Source organism: Taudactylus pleione, unplaced genomic scaffold (genome assembly GCF_031769625.1).
Source record: "Taudactylus pleione unplaced genomic scaffold, aTauple2 ptg000179l, whole genome shotgun sequence".
Classification (NCBI taxonomy): domain Eukaryota; kingdom Metazoa; phylum Chordata; class Amphibia; order Anura; family Myobatrachidae; genus Taudactylus; species Taudactylus pleione.
Window position 1 is genome coordinate 4051051 of NW_028284581.1, and position 18749 is coordinate 4069799.

The following is an 18749-nucleotide window of genomic DNA, read 5'->3' on the forward strand; positions in this document are numbered from 1 at the left end:
AATGACATTCCAATAATTAATATACTCGATGGACTTTTAGAAGAAAATAATATATATCCACAAATGGGAGATACAACACGGATCTTTGATGTTAACAGGGATAAATTCAAAGTTAGGTCGGAATTTTTTCCAATTAAATTTAAAAACCCTAACATAGAGTGTTTTTATAAAACCACTCTAGATAATTTTAAAACATTGTGTGCTACTAATAAACATCAACAGAAAAGACCTAATTTGAACAAATGGGAAAAAATAGCCCTTAAGAGACTAATGAAAGATTCTTCCATTGTCATAAAGGAGGCTGATAAGGGGGGAGGGATTGTGGTTCAAAACAGAACAGACTATGTATCTGAAGCTCTGAGACAACTTAGTGATACAAGTTTTTACTCAGTACTTCCATCTAATCCCACTAGGGAGTTTCTGTTGGAACTACAGTCCCTCCTCAATGAAGCTTTTGAGGAAAGGATTATCTCCAGGGAGGAATTTAATTTTCTTTATTCACCTCACCCCACCATTCCAATATACTATCACTTACCAAAGATTCACAAATCCCTCACTTCACCTCCTGGTTGTCCTATTATTTCGGGTATTGGTTCTCTTTCAGTTAATCTATCCTTTTATGTTGATTCATTTTTACAACCCAGAGTTCAAACACTCAAATCATATATTAGAGATACTACTCATTTTTACAGTTAATTGAGAGAGTGGAGTGGAAGGAATCTTATGTGTTCATGACTTTAGATGTTCAGAGTCTCTATTTTAACATCCCACATACATTGGTTAGATGTTATTAAGAGACGTCTCCAAAAAGATGGTGATCTTTCTGAACGTCATGAGAACTTCCTACTGGACTCTATCTCATTTATTTAACGTCATAATTATTTTCTTTTTTTGGACACATTTTACTTACAAACTATGGGAACGGCCATGGGGACCAGGTTCGCGCCCAGCTATGCCAACCTCTACATGGGGGAGGTGGAGGACCTCCGCGTGTGGGGGGGTGGGCTGGGCTCGAGCCTGGTTCTCTATGGCCGTTACATTGATGATCTTTTTATTATTTGGGACGGGCCCCTTACTTCAGCACAAGAATTTGTTTCTAAACTTAATTTAAATAAATATAATTTAAAATTCACTTATACTTTTCACCGTCACTGTATTAATTTTTTGGATATCTCCCTGGAGATACATCAGAACAAGATTACTACACGAAACTTCACCAAAGAGGTGTGATTGAATGCCTATTTGCATTATAAAAGCTCACATCAAATGACATGGAAATGCAATATTCCCAAAGGTCAACTTATGCTCTTAAGGAGAAATTGTTCAGATTTAGAAAGTTTTAAGTTAGTCAGATCCCATGATGGAAGCTTTCAAAATGAGAGGATATCCAGAAGATCTCATTAAGAAAGCTTTCTCTGAAGTGCTTGTTATGGATAGAGAAACATTATTCAAACCAAAAAAAGAAATAAATAAATGTTACTGGAGTTATAGAAGGAGAATTAGCATTTATTTCAACATATATGGACTCTCAAAGAGAGATAAAAAACATCATAATAAAAATTAAAGATATTCTTAAACAAGATAAAATTTCAGGTGAACTAATTCCTTCTAAACCAAATTTTATTTTTAGACGCAATAAATCCCTTAAAAACATGTTAGCCCCCAGTTTACTAAAAAATTCTGAAAGAATGAATCCTAGTATTAGTTGGCTTCCCATTAAGCCAATGGGGTGTTTTAAATGTGGACGTAATCACTGCACCACCTGTGATTATATAGCAAATGGGACAAAAAATGTTAATATACCTAATAGTGAGGAGATATACTCTATAAAGGAGTTCATTAATTGTAACTCCAAGTATGTTGTATATGTCCTCACCTGCGGGTGTAATTTAAAATATGTGGGCAGAACAACTCGTTGTCTGAAAATTCGTTTTATGGAACACCGAAGAAACATAATTAATCAGCTTCCATCCCATAGTGTCTCCAGACACTTTCAAGAAAGCCATAAAGGGGATCCAAGTTCACTGAAACTAATTGGTATTGAAAAGATCTCCCTGACCACTAGGGGAGGCGATCGTCTTAGACTTCTATGTAAATAAGAATTGTTTTGGATATTTAAGATGGACTCTTTATATCCTAGGGGTTTAAATGAAATGCTAGAGCTTAATTCCATTTCTTGTTAACAATCTATTTAATTTATTTAATTTATTATATACATATTTATTTTTAATTTTATATTATTTTCCTTCAAGTATTTTCTAAACATTCAATATTCTATTGTGTTTAGAATATTGAGTATTTAATTTATAGTTAGATTGATATTTATCATATATTGCATTATGTATGTATTATTTATGTATTATATTATGGTATATATTTTGGTTCTTTTTAGATTATGATTTCTTTGTATGTTTTTATGCAATATCAATATTTGAGATTGTAGATTAATATATGCTGTGTCCCTTCTCTTACATTTTTAATGTATGTTCAGCATGTTAGTATATTATAGCGCTATGGATGTCATGTGACATCGAGGTCTGTCACGTGAGTGCTATTTTGCTCTATCATATGTTTATGGGTTACCTTGACTACTATCCTCTCTCTCCCCCACGTGTGGTTGATGTACACAACACGGTGGAAGGAGAATAGGAAAGGCGAGTGATACTGATCTTTCCGAATCACATGACTCTGCCATATTATGTCAGTGCGCTATTACGCTACTTACGTCACGTGACATTGAGTTGTCACCTGAGCGCTACTGGACCTATCACCAGCCATGTTTATGGGTTACCTTGACTACTCCCCTATCCTCCACGTGTGGTTTGTTTACACCATGCGGCGGAAGGAGAACGGGAGAGACAAGCGGCACTAACAGTCACGATCGGACCGCTTGTCTGATGTTATATAAAGATTTTTTGATTTAGGTAAGTCTGTCTCCTCTTTATTGCATTATCTATGTGAATGTTTAAGTACAGGAAGGTCTCCTTTTATAAATTGCTCATTAATTAAGATGCAATTAGGAGCCATCTTGTATACACCATATAAAAAGCCCTCATATCAGCCATGTGATCACCTTTGAAAAAGCTGTGGGTACAACACAACGAAATGCGTCAGTTTTGGCTGCCTTTTTATACCTTGCATCCACCACAGGAGCGCCGATATATGGTCAAAGCAGCGTGCTATTCAGCCACACAGACGGACTGCCGAAACCTCTGCCCGGGGACCAACTCTTGCAGAAGCCTACCAGCACTGCTAATTAGGACCCCTCAATTCAAGTGGACATTGGATTTGGTAACTATAAGTCTGGACTGATTTTCAGAACTGCACATGATCAGTACCATTGGATCAATACCTATTGGATCATTATCTAAGCCTCCCAGCATCTATATGAGGCCAATGTGATTGGTGGATTGGACTGCTCTTATGCTCTTTCTGTACATTTTAAATTACATGTATGTTGGTATTTTGCATGCCTTATTAAATGAGTAAACTGATTTTATTTTAAGTGAGCGCTGTTACTTTTCCATTTCCGTTCTAATATCTTTGAGGACTGACTACCCTCTTTTTATACAGCTGCTCTTAGTTGGTAATTTTATTTGCTTATTTGTTATTTCTGCACCCAATTCAGTGTTTCCGTAGTATAATTACTGTGTTTTTCTGTGGACTTTTATTAGATGTACCAGGAGGTACTACTACTGGAACTGACCAAGCTACGTTCTTATGTTTGTTTTTGTGTGTGATATGTATATTTGTGTATATTAAAAACCATATACTTATAAAAAATACCACATTATGAAAGCAAATTTTTCTGCTCCAAAAAGGTTGTAGCTATCTGGTCAGCTATTCCCTGGATGAAATCTGGCTGAAGGTGAAGACTGCTGTGGAAACCGGTCGTGTATGATCTGAGGATTGGTTCCTTAATGCTTAATATACAAGAATATTCATGGTACGCGCATATGAATACTGTATATTTGTATCTAATTTAAGTTAACACTAACTACTACACTATCAGGCGCTTGTCCTTGTCCCCCTTTTTCTTCATAAAAAATGAATATCAATCTAAAATATAACAATGTACCGACCATTTTTGTGTCTACATTTTGACCAATCCATAACCGAATATTTTTTTATCAAAAAATTTATCATGTGTCGACCAATTTTGTTGTGACCATTTTTGTGTCAACCATTTTTGTGTCAACATTTTCACCAACCCCCTAACCAAATAAAAATATATTAAAATAAAATTAAAGTGGCAACCATTTTAGTGTAGACCAATTTAGTGTCGACCGTTTGACCAAACTCTAACCCTTAAAAAAATTCTAATAATAAAAATATAAATAAAAATGTGTTGGCCATTTTTGTGTCGACCATGTTTGCGTTTACCTTTTCACAATGTCAGCCATTTGTACCCGCCGATCCATACTGTAGAAGCTAGAAGTAGATGGATATCCCTGACAAGCAGCCCAATCATGTTGGGGACACTTTTGCAGTGTATTTGCATGTCAAATGTTCGTACAACCAATCTTTAATAATATTGCAGAAGCTCGTTGAATGGGACATAAATCAGCACACATACAGTACTGTACAGTAGTGCTATGGTGTTATGACGATATAACCGATACATTAGCAGCTAATGAGTTCACATAAGTGCATCACAACTGCAAAATGCTGATTCATTTACAGACATGTACTTGCTGCAAATAGTTTAAAAAAAATAAATAAAAGAAGGTAAATTTTTTTACCTTCCCCCACACTCCCCCCAGGAGCTTCACAAAACCATTTACAATAGGCTACGTAACTTGCAACTTCAAGGCTGGCTATGCACTTCCCCCACCACACCACACAAATACAATTCATGATTACAGTGTATGCCTCTGTGTTTACCTTCCCCCATCCTCTGTAGGTATCTTGGCACCCAGCGCAGCCCCGTGCTCCCCCTCTGGCCCTTCCCTCACTGCGCCCTCCACCTAAGCTTAAAAGAATAACAGCAGCGGGTGGGTGTAAATTTAGCCTGCTTTATGAGACTCAATAGTCGATACACAAAAATACGTCTAGGGGCATGGACGTTGTAACAGAATGGAAAACTGAGATACTGGGCTAGCATGGGACATAGCAGTATAGGCCAAAGCACGAGAGGGAAAAAATGGCTGCCGACCGTTGAATCAGGCCGTGAGACGGCTGGATCTCATAGAGCGATCGGCGGCGAGCAGCGCATAAAAAGTGAAGGTGCTGCTTTATGAGACTAGATACACAAATATGCCTCTACGAGCATGGACTTTGTAGCAGCACGGATAACCTAGATACTGGGCATAACCAGCACTGGGCTCGGCTGAGCCTGTCCTGGTTTTGGATATACAGGGGACAAAAAGTGATGGGGTCCTGTCACAAGCCGCTGCGTTGCTAGGAGATGCGAACACCGGGCAATCAATCACTGAACTCCTCCTACCTCCTGCCTGTCATTCCTGAACTAACCGGATTGGCTCCTGTGGCTTTTTCTATCTTGTCCGTAGGTTGCTCGGGTGTCAGTGATAATGTTTTCACGTGTTTCCGGTTCTGGTGGTTAGTTTGCTGTTCAGTCAAGTGTCCAGTACCTCTGCCTGTCTTGAATATCTCTTGCTGTTTGTATCATCGCACCCCAGCGTCCTGTCACTTGTGTCAACCTGGCGGCACAAGGCACACACCAGCGTCACCTGTACACGCACCCCAGCGCCCTGTCGCTTGTGTCAATCGGCATTATCCGCCAGTCAGAGAGGGAGGGGGGAGGGCGGACCCCGCCATGTGAAACAAAGGTGGTCAGGGAGGAAGTTTGCCTATAACCTTGGAGTACAAGCTCCCAAGCTCCACCTTCCTGCTTTACAATCAGGTCCTCAGTCCATTCACATATATAATTATATATAGTGTAATCTGACACAGGAAATGGGGGTTGTAAGTTTTGCATGTGTGTATGAGATCTGGTCTTTACTGAGTCTGCAGTTGGCAGAGCAGAGAAAGGAGGGGGGAAGAGTTAGAGGGGGAAGTTGCAAGACAGGGGACATCTTTGAGGAATTCTCCTATAACACAAGGGAACCCTTTCACCGGGTCCACGGCACCCAAGGCCTTGGCTGATAGCCTGGGGCTGTTCCTGGCAACTCCTGGAGTGGTGGGTGCCGGATTGATTGTGTAAAATGTGGTGCATGTGAAAGAAGTAAAAATATTGGGCCTGATTCAGACCCACTCGCGAGCGGCTGTCCGCTCGCAAGTGGGTCGATGTTCTGCACTGAGCATGCGCACGACGGAGGGAGCTCCGTCGTGTGCATGCGCCAGACGCGACGAGCGAAGGTAAGTCCTTCGCTCGTTGTGTCTGATCAAAGGGGGCGTGCTGTCGATGTTGATTGACAGCATGCCCCCTTTGGTAGGCGTGCCGGGGGCGTGCCTCCCTGACGGGGGCGTTCCCACGGGAACGCCTCCCGTCAGAAGCCGGCCCACTGACATCACTAGTGATGTCAGTGGGAGTGATTTTGGCTCTGATAGAGCCAAAATCACTCCGGAGCTTGCGGTTGAAAACCTCAACTGCAGGCTCCGGCTCGCAGTTTCGATGGTCGCGATGGTCAAGACCATCGCGGCCATCAAACTGCACGCTCGTATAGCCTGTGGGTGGTGACCCACAGCTATACGAGTGTCCAGGAGGACGCTCCATTTTCATGGAGGGCGGCCCTCATTCAGAGCATGCGCTCTGCTCAGAGCGTACGGCTCTGAATGAGGGCCATTGTCTTTTGCAGTAGAACTACGGGTACCAGCAAGCCTCCGCCGCATGATAGTACTTGGAGAACCACAAGTACCAGCATGCGAGGCATTACGGGCCTGCTGGTATGTACCTGTACATGTAGTTCACCTGCAAATAAATATTACAGTAAACACAGGACACACCACACACCGTTATAGTAAAATGTTATTAAAGCATACATGCACACTCACATTCACACAATCACTCATCCTCACCTACACCCTTTGAGTCCATGAGCCACAACATCTGTGAGTGCTTCTGTCCCATCTAAGCCCCTGACACTGAGAGTGCGTCTGACACCTGACACTGGAGCCCCTGCACCCCATAACTGTATGGGTGTATCATTGCAGGGTGCGGGGGAGTTAAGGAGCAATGTAGTGCCTTCAATACACTACTGCAACCTTATTGAACAGGAAATTATGTGGTCCTATTTAAAACTGAGGTTGCGTTTCAGTCCCTGGACCCCAACACCTGTGTGTGTGTCTGAAACTAGATTAGTGCGGATGGATCCACCACTGTAATTCATAAAAAAAATATATACAGGAATGAATCTAAAGTAATCATAATTACGAAATAATATTGGGCTGTGGATCATGGCAATGTAAAACCACCGCTCTACCACTAGGCCAAGAAGGATTTCACATCCATCTACTGAATCCTTGTGCACTCCACCCACCCACTGCCGTTAGGGAGGACGCAGTGAGGGAAGCATAATAATAATGATAATAATAAAAATGTGTCTTCCTTTCTAAATATTATACTAGTACATGTAAACACAGTACCCGAGCAGTTACCCAATTTATCCCATCTCATTGAAAGCTGTGCGTGCGTGTGTGACCCCTGTCTGAGCCCCTGAGACAAAAATATAAAAAAAAATTATATTTTTTTTAAAAAAGTACAGGACTCACATACATACTGATTTAAAACTTTATTACACATTCTTCTACAGCCCTGATTCCATGCCGAAAACGCTGTACTATAGTGTACCGAATCACAGGTTCTGTCAGCCAATCATCGGGCGGTGATACAGAAAATGCATTGGATAACGGACACATGCGCAGTGTAGTTTAGGAAAGCGACACTTGGTGGACAAAAAGTTGTATCACAGTCTATGACTTTTTCCAGCGCCACGGTACGTTACGTTGCGATTACTGAAAGGCGCGACTCAAGGCGCACTGTTTGGCACGAAATGCAGGGCGTGCTACATGGCGTATGGAGCAACAAACTAGCTGGGCTCATCTGTAGTGTGTATACTGTGTATGTACTGTATGTGTTATTGTGTGTATATGTGTTAGTGTGTGTATGCTGCTTATGGGTATGTGTGAGTGTTTGGCCGTCTTCATGTGGCCTGGGGGGCCTTTGGTGGGAGTGGGGGGGGGTAAGCTCAGCTCTGTGTGGCTTGAAGGGGTCCCCCACAACTTATTTGCCCTGGGGCCCCCACAAACCTTAATCCGGCCCTGTGTGTGTGTGTATATATACACTCAAACAGATCTATATTAGGGATGTGCAGGCTCGGATAGGTTCGAGTTTGCACGTGGAGTTCGGATTTTTCCCTCCAAAAAAACGGAACTCAGAACGAGGCAAAACGTCATCTTACATGGACGAACATCATCATTCCTGGACAAAAGTCCAGGAATGATGATGTTCGTCCATGTAAGATGACGTTTTGCCTCTTTCTGAGTTCCGTTTTTTTGGAGGGAAAAATCCGAACTCCACGTGCAAACTCGAACCTATCCGAGCCTGCACATCCCTAATCTATATATATATACACATACATAAACCTATCAGTAACACACTTGCATAACCACTTAATGATGTAACATATGACACAGAGACATACTTGGTACACACATGAAGGCAATAGACCAGGTATGCAGCAGCAGCCCCGGTATGTTGTAAAAACACTTACCCCACACACAGCCTGGGAAAGTGGAAAGTTCAAGCTGCAGTGCTGCAGCTTGAACTTGCGTGCTGTGCCCGGTGGCTGTCATCTGGTGGCTGTCAGTTGAACTTCCTCCTCCCTGCTCCTCTTAGGTGGACGCGACAGGCTCAGTGGCACGGACACAGGGAAGGGCTGGCGGCTAGCCACCACAGCGTCATGCGCAATGATGCCATTATGGTATGCGCAGCGCCACACTTATGGACCCAGTTACCTATTTTTTGTGTGCTGAAAACCTGTGCCAGACAGGCGGCTGGCAGTGTGGGAAGTTTATTATTCACTATTAGCAGCGGGCATGCCGCGGCAGATACTTTTTGTGCCCATTGGAAATTGGGGCCCCTCAGAACCTTAGGGCCTGGCACGGGTGTACCCCTTGTACCCCTCTGTCGACGGACCTGAAGTGACCAGTGTAATTAGTGTGAGTATAGTCATTGCTAACATTATACTGCAACTTGCGTACTTGATACAAACTTGAAATAAACTTAAAATTTACACAATTAATGAATTGTAACTTTTATATTTATATACTGTATCTCTCTACAGCTGCAGCTTAATCCCATTACCGAGATGTCAGTTAACTGACAGAATAGCAGCTGTTGCAAAATAAACATATAGTGACTAAGACTAAATTACTGTTTAGTATTGTGTGAGTGGCTCTATGGCGACTATACAGTACGTTGTTGTTATATGCCAATCATCTCCAGCTGCATTACTGTGCTTTCTGTCAAGTTTCTTGATTTAAGGGAACCGTACAATAACATGTGACATCATTTTCCTTAGTACCGGGGGAAATAAAGAACCCAACTAAGGAACATTTCTTTCCAACATGCAAATACTGTTTTGCTGTTTTTACACCGCTCGCCTACTTTTGCCAAATACACTAATTTAAATTAGTAATCACATTCATTTATTTCATTCGCTGTCCAAACTGATGGTATCTGTAGTTGAGTAATAAAATTGGAGACATTGGATGGAGCAAAGGTATTGCTTATTAAATACAGAGTAATGACGTAAGTTTAGATAGTTTTGCATTACAGTAGACAAGATTGTTTAAACAAATAATGCAGAGGATGCACTTAGGGAAGGAGATCACAGAACCAATTCAAAGGACTTGAAATTGCCATCACTAGATCTGGTCTCATCCCTATTCCTATAGTGGACCATTTTGCAGCATATGGTGAGTGCACACTTGAGCGACCGGCAATAGTTTTGATGTCCAGGGACACCGTGGACAATCTTGGATGTGACCGCAGGAGCGCACAAATCGGACATACACACTGACCGATATGCCCCTTTTGTCATTACAATTTGGCCAAATCGGCCAAATCGGAATGACATCGCTCCAGTATGTACCCCGCTTAAGTTTTAAAGTTTTCCTTGTGCAAAAATGTGCATTATTAAGCATAGGCGAAACTAAGGGATGGGTCCGGGTGTGCACCGGACCACCCATTAGCCTGCTTGCCAGTTTTTTTTTTTACTATCCTCCGCGGCAGCCGCACTCTGCCTCGAAACTCTTGCTAGAACTACAGAGCTCCATCTCCCACCTAATTGTAAACCAGGGGTGGGGAACCTTTTTTCTGCCGAGGGCCATTTGATATATATAACATTATTTGCAGGCCCAGTGCAGGCCATGCCCCCTCCATGTGATGTCACACAGGGGTGGGGCCACAATCGCCGATGATTACAGCAAAGCCCGGAGCAATCTGAGGATGCTCCAGGGAGCTGTAAGGGCAGCGGTGTGACCATCTGAAGCATCCTAAGGACGCCCCAGGTGGCACTGCTGCATAGATTCTGGCTGCAGGGTGCCATTCTAGGCACCCTGCTAGCCAGATGAAGCTAGCAGAAAAGAGCACCGAGGGCCAGACAAAACGATTCCAGGGGCCTTATATGGCCCTCGGGCCTGAGGTTCCCCATCCCTGCTGTAAACAATGGGCCTTTCAATGGGTATGCGCGCAACATGGCGTAATGATGTCACGTCACGTGTGCACTTTCCTTCCTGTCCTGCCTGTAAAGTGCCGTGGAAGAGCAGTGAGCTTAGTACAAGTCAGGTTCTGAATGATGCTGTTGCCAAATCAGATGACCCCCCCGGGCCGCACGATCACTTGGTGCCCCAGGCTGCCTCATCCACATCTGGTGGTCCGGTGCTTTAAGCAGCCGCGATCCGCCTCTCAGCAGTTATGGCCGCGTCATAGTACTCAATAGGTAGCTACTGCCAGGCTGGTACAGCCCGGCATGGAAATGTGCAGCCTGCATGCTCAGCCCCAAACAATTTCCTGCAGCAGTCACAAGCTGTGGCAGTGAGGGGGAGGGGCTATGTGCAATCCCCATTCCCCCTCAGCACTTACAAGTGGCCCAGCTCCCAATCCCTGCACCTTGTCTGCTCATGGACACAGCATTAGACCATAAGCACACTGTGAAGTAAGCGATGTACACCTGTTAAATCATGCTAGAGGTTAGTAAGAGTAGTGACTGGGGCGGAAATGCTTTTTTATACAGGGAAATAAGAAGTGGATTAGATATGTTATATATAAAGTTATAAAATGTTAGACTTTATTTTCCAGCATTGAACTGATATTAATTATTGAGTGCTGTTGCAACTGTCTGAGTCTTTATATGTGCATTGAGTGCTGGTGTACTACAATTACATTATATATATCACATGGTCATATTTGGTTACTTCAGTATCCCTCGCCAGCTCCTCATCCTCCTTCTCCCTAATTCTCCCTCAGTGTCCCTGCCCTCACCCTACCTGTAACTCCACCTCAGTATTCCTGCACCTACACTCTCTGTAACTCCCTCTCATTGTCCCTGCCCTCACCCTCTCTGTAACTCCCCCTTAGTGCCACAGCTTTCACCCTCCTCGTAACTCTTCCTCAGTGTCCCTGGCCTCACCCTCCCTGTAATTACCCCTCAGTGTTCCTGCCCTAAAGAGTAATGACTCGGGGACATGTCATGAAGACACGCCCCTTCCCATGTTGGCCACACCCCCTTTTCAGGAGCTTACATGGAGGGAAGCTCTGCCTGCACCTTGGTGCCCTGCCCTGCCCTGCCCCCGGTCTGGCGTGAACACTAATAGAGGTAAGGTTAGAAATTTTTGCTGATTAAATTATGATCACACATCACAGTGGCAAACTTCCAAGGTACAGTACGTTCTGGCAATGGGTTGAAACGGGAGACCACCCATTACCAAATGTCTAGTTTCACCTACGTTACTAAGTGTTCTTGGAACAATGTAATAAAATTATTCAAACACATAATATTACAAAATAGTAGTCTAGCATTTTACAGAATTGTCAGTCCTCAAAGACATGACAGGGTTGTTTCCAAAACCTTGTAGTAGGTATGTAAGTGTCAGGTGCGCACATGAACATTTTTTTTTTGCAGGTTAACACTGTATGCGGTTTGTAAATGAGTTTTACTGACATTGAAGGATGCACTCATATAAAGAAACTGAGTAATTATTACTTTAAAAATAATAGAGTATACTGGAGTCAGATTATGATGTAATATAATTTTACAAATATGTACTATAGTTAATTCATATTGTGGCTTTTATTTGAGACTATTACATCTTATTGAATTTTCTTTCATTCTCTTTCTACAGCTCATTTCCAGTATGTTAAAATCAGACTAATTGTTCTAAAAATTTATCATGTGGGTTATTAGGGAAAGTTGGAGTGTAATCGCTATTAGGCCAGAATCATCCTTTCTGCTATTGAACATACTTACCTGCTTTTTCTTTTTGGGCTATAAGAGACAGGGGTGGGGTTGGTATTAAGTACCTCTAAGATAATACGACCTCATGGTGGCCTGCACCTTCAACAAAGGGTCCCAGGCAGGGGGTGGTCATGCTCCCATAGCTTTTTGTGCACAGCTGTGCTCTTGTCAGGATTTCCGAGAAGGGGTGAAGTCCACATTCAGAAGGGTGGAGGCATGGCACTATGAATTTCAGCATGGCAGAACCATGGTGACCCATGCTCCCAGTACCCATGGGTACTGGGGGGCATGGCCAAATCTGAGGCTCATGGCCATGACCCCTCTGGAAAAAAATGAAAAATTCTATGTGTGGTGCCGCAATGTCGCAGAGGCCTTTCTAACAAGCCCAGGCCCTGGTATTCAGTACCTGCCTCCCCATCCCTCTTGGTGCCCCATTGCTTCATCATGTCCTCATCCTCTTCTCCAGTGAAGTGGACAGGATGTGTCAGGGTGATTTACTTTATCCCCAATTTCTGGTGTAGGCAGGTATGATATTGAACCTCAACTTAAGTTAAAATTAAGTCAAGTGGAAAAGTGGAAAAAATTTGCATTGTATCAAAGCAACATTTTAGCTGGATTTGCTCCTAACTCAAAATTAGATCCAAATTATCAATTTGTATTTATGCTTTATCCCTGCAGCAATTTTAGAAAATTAATGATTTACCAGCTGTTATGGAATCACAAGTAATCATGTTCTTTCAGCCTAACTTCTTGAGGTTCCACAAGAGTTCAAACTCCAAGCCTACTGATTTATGAAAAGTTACTGTAAATTAAATAATAATTTAACTACAAGGATTTATTTTGGTTGGAAAGAAATGTTCAGAATTGTAGTTCTACAACAGATGGTAGACACAATTGCTTAAGCTTGCAAGAAGGATATATAATATTGTAAAATTTTCATACATGTAATATTTTTATTGAATAATAATCTTCACTGCCATCATAGTTACACAGGTCCTTCAGGTTCAACCTTTCCTATTGTCTTGTTGCATCATTATGCTTGTGCAAAAAAATTACACATATTAATAATATCAATTACAGTATTAGCCGATGTACCCGGTTTCACCCGGGTAGACCTTAGATATTTACTGTTTCCATTTCCATCTCACCTCTCCAATAACACATTAATCCTTCACCTCTATATTGTTGCATCACTGCTATAGTAAGACATTAGCCTCTCTCCAGTGGCGTAAGTTCATCCGAAACGCCTGGAGGCAAGGTATAATTTGGTCGTACCCCCCGTCACAGCCGCTAACACTGTAATGTAGCAATTTGCATGAATACAGGCTATAGATAGACGAAGGCAGCAGCTGATGGTCTGACATGGAGCTCTCCACTAGCGTATGGTGGCTTCTCAGGTGCTGTGAATGATGGTACACTCCGGGTACATAGTGACAGCCCTAAGTGGGGTGAATATGTTGTGGACAATGGAGGAGGTGCCCCCTTCAGAACTGGAGCCCGGCGGCAGGCGCCTCCATTGTCTCCCATAGTTCTGCCCCTGCCTCTCTCACCTGTGTACTAACACATTTCACTCCCTCACCTCTGTAGTAAAACATGATCCTCGCTCATCCCTGTAGTAACACATTTCCCTCCTTCGCCCATGTTGTAACACATTCAACATTCCCCTTCCTCACCTATGTAGAAATACAACCCCTGCCTCACACCTGTAGTAATACATTACCCTTACTCACACATTGTCATGCACCGGCCCTTAAAAACCACTTTCTTACCTCTCCGGTGCCTGTCCAGGCTAGTGCTGAGGTCCGCTCGCGCAGTACATCACTCCCGGATAGCACAGATGTCTGCTCATGCTGCACTGAGGCCTGTCTGTGCTGGTACTGAGGCCTGTGTGTGCTGCTCCTGCCATGTCCGCTCAGTGTCCTGTCACTGAGCATGGAGATGGCTCTTCGCAGCTCCTTGCTCACAGCATGTCTTCCCTGCATGATGGCACACAAGCTGCATGCCAGAGTTCCCTCCTAAACCACAGTATGGGCACAGCCATATTGGACTCTGTCACCTGATGCTCTTCATCCACTCAGAGCACTGCTCCTAGACCAGTTGTTCGCAGCATTAAATCCCTGGGGATCCTCCCAATAAATTCCTTTTCCCGACTGGCTTCTGTTGCCAGTACAATGTCGCTTCTTGCTGAAGATACAGCTCTGTGCTGAGCTCCAAAGTACTCTGTATCTGAACGGTCCCAGTCCATTATATCCAGTTCCTAAATCTTATAAACAAGTCTCCTGTACCAGCCGATACCTCCAATCATCGTCCCATCCAATTCCAAAATCAGACTCATCAATTAAGTTCTTCCATTCATCAACATTTGTCTTAAACCGATCCACCTCTCAATCCAGCATAATCTGATTCTGTCCATTCCTTCCGTATTATATATCCAGTCCCATTCCAACCTGCTGTCAATAATGACATTCCATTCCTGTCCTTGCCTTCGGGTCCATCATCCACTGCTGTTTCTCTACCTCCTCACATCAATACTTGAGGAAGTCCTGGATCAATATTTACTCTTGATAATCGTATATATTGAAGCATGTATTTATTACTATAATATTTGTTATTTCAGAGGCAAAAATAAAATATTTTTTTTATGTACACACAGACAACGTTTTGATTTTTATTATGTCAGATGTCATTTTTAAACAGTGGAAAACATAAAATGGGACAACACTGATAAGTGACAACAATGATTGAAATCACATATATGTAACAAGCATCAGTGTTGTCTCAACTGTAATTTAAAAAAATGGGTCAACATTTACAAGTAACAGTGATGACTGAGTCAATCATTATTCTTAAAACAAATATCACTTTGATGTTTCAATATATTGTTCCACAATTATGTACAAGGCAGTTTAGCCTTATATGTAATTCTTGATTTTGTCACAAGAGGGAGGGCTACTACATGGAATTAATACACTCATCGACATTCTGCTTTTAATCTCCTGTAACAGCCAGTACACAAATGTCAGCAATCCTGTTACATCTGATAGAAAAGCCAAATTCTCTATCAGTATTTATCTTTCAGTGCAAAAAACGACAGCAATACCCAAATATTACTATGAAGATTTTGTACAAGTATTTCCAAACAATGCAGAACATTTCTTTCCTCTAAAAACAAAAATAAAATAACAATAATAGTTTATCTATAAAAGTGTAACTAAAAGACGCACATGGAATGCAGTGAAGTAAATGAAAATGAAGCAATCATGTTAAATCTAGTGATGTGCCACTGCAAGTAGAACAATTATTTCATCATGTACTTTAATGCTGTTCAAGTTTCTCATGACATCATTTAACAATAAAAAAAGACTAAAAACGTGTTTATTATGTTTATTTATTTATTTATTTATTTAGAGTTTGCATATCATGCAATGCATTAGCCATTTATATCAGTCTCTGCCCCATTGGAGTCTAAATTCTGTACTGTACAAATATATGCACCCATTTTTGGCAGAATCATGTAAGAGCAAACATGAGCAAGATGGAACAACCACAAAAACACTGAAAGATCATACTCAGGTAGTTCTTAGTTTGAGTGCAACTCAGGGTCCCAGGGCTGTAAGATAGGGAAACTGATTACTGTGCCACCCTGTGTGTTTTCCAATTTTTTGGAATTTGGCTGGTGGTGAGGAAGTTCGCTCATAGAAAGTATTTATAACCGTACAAAATCCTAGTGATACTATTATTTTGTAATGTTTGTGTACCTGGTCACTAGTATTCTTGCAGATTCTCTTTTTGCCAAACATGGGCGTGTTTAACATCCAACATCCAAGAGCACATACAATTATATTTAATAATGTACTTACTGTAGTTTTAATATGAAATGTAAAAAAATGTTTTACTTTTAAAATAATTGGTTTGACCAAGTGAAGAAAAAAACAGCTAAAAAGTACATTTGACGACATGATTTCATGGAAATAAAACAGTTAGTGGCTCTGAATAATTTAAAAATATAAAAAAAAGAGTACAAGTTTTCTTGTTTCTTTTATCTTGTCAGAGTTCACAGAAGGATAATTTGACATTATTGTAGTAACTCCATTTAGTACCTTATGCTTTACCAAATATCTTTTCACATTTCTGTAAATTTTTCAGTATATTGTAAAGAATGCCTGTGCAGAGAATAGGATAATCTTCTAACACACAATGCAATACTGGAGGTGTTACATGGAGTTACATGGTATCATTCACATCTTTGCAGGGCTTTATGGTATATATATATTTATATGTATGTATATAGGTTGGGTACGGGATGCCGACGCTTAGGATCCTGGCGGTCAGATTCTCAAAGCCAGCATGATGTTGTCCTGAGGAAGGGGTGGCAAACCCCAAAACGTTGACCCACTATAAAATCCCTCTAGTTAGGATATTTGCACTTATCTGTCTCCGAGTGCCGCCTGTTCTATCTCCTGTATATATATATTTATATGTATGTATATAGGTTGGGTACAGGATGCTGATGCTTGGGTACAGGATACTGACACCTGTCGGTAAGTATCCTAACCCTCCCCCTACCCCTAACTTTAACCCCTCCCTCCCCACTGCCTAAATCTAAACTCCCGCCCGCAGCCTAAACCTAACCCTACCTTCTAGTGTCTAACCGTAACCCTCTCCCTATTGCCTAACCCTAACCCTCTCCCTAACCCCACTACTTACCGTCGGGATGCTGGCGCTGAGATTCTAAGCTCCAACATCCCGACTGTCAGTATTATAACTATATCCCATGTATATATAGGTATGTAGATTATAGAGATGTGTGGTTCTGTTTTCCTGTCGAACTGAGTCCCAGTTCAGTTCTGTAGTAATTTCTGTACTCGGATTTAGGAACCAATTTGGGTTTTGGATTGCATTTAAACAGGTTCAAATTGCATGATTTTAGCTGTTTTACCTCCTTTTTTTATAGATTTGTATCAATTTTTATAAATTTCTTATTGATTTTTAAGGAATCCAAAACCAAACCAAAAGCAAATTCAAAACAAAACACTGGAGGGTGGTTTTGTCAAAACCAAAATACAATGAATCACAACAAAAACCAAAGCCAAAACACAGGCGTCTGTGCACATCTCTAGTAAATTGAAAACTATGGACAAACATCATCCTTCATGGACTTTTGTCCATGAAAGATGATGTTTTGCCTCTTTCTAAGACCCAACATTTGGCGGGAAAAATCTGAACTTGGTGGGAAAATCTGAACTGATCCAAGCCTGCATATTTCTAATTATTATTCTGTAAAGTGTCTGCATTTTAGAGGTGCACAGATACTGAAAAGTAAAATAAACTGGCACAAAAGGGAGTTTTGCTCATGAGAGCTTACAATCTCAAAGGTACAAAGAGACATATGAGGCGCAAGGGTAGGGCTGAATGAGGGCTAACAGGTTGAGTCTCTGGTGAGTTGAAGGCTTTTCAATTAGATGGTGGATTGAAAGGGGCCATAGTGAGCTACTCTAAAAATGTGGACTTTTAGTTTGAAAAGTTGAGAAGTTGGAGATCAGTTTACTAAATTGAAAGCGAAGATTCTGGAGCCACTATAGGCAGTAGGTGATGCGCAATGAGTCTTGGGATGAGCAGAATGGTTAGTGTCACAAGTACTTTGAGATGAGGTTATTTATGCAGGATGGGATAAAATTGGGAAAATTGGGAATGGATTTTTATGTTAAAGATAATACCTTACATCAGTGACTCCCAAACTGGGTGCCGTGGTGCACATGTATGAGTGCCAATGGTTGGTGGTCCAAGACCAAATCATGGTTTCTATGGTCCATGTGATAGGCAAAACCAGAGCTGGTGGCCGCTGATCATAGAATATGTGGACAAAAAGAGTTGCAGCCCTGTCCACCACAACATAACTGAACCTAATAATGACATATAAACACAATTAACTTAATTTATTTATTTTTGCATAATGATCTATAAGAAACAGTTGGTCAAGGGGTGCTAATGCTAATACTATAGGGCACCGTGATTCAAATGAGTATGGGAATCAGTGCCTTAAGTTGTATCATTAGATGTAGAAAAACATAATGCATGGTTTGCAAAGTAGCAGCCAGTGATGTGCCTGTAGCAAGGTGTGTAAGCATCATAGCAGTGTTAATAATAGAATGAAGTTGGTACACTCTGTGGATGGACAGAATTAACATAGTTACAGCTGTCGAGCGATGATATAATGGGAGTGAGTCCTTTGTGGTCTGTGTGTTAAAATGGAGCAGCTTGTAGAGATACTACATGACATGAAATGATCAATGATTCCATGTGAATTTAGAATAGGTATGTCAGAGTTAT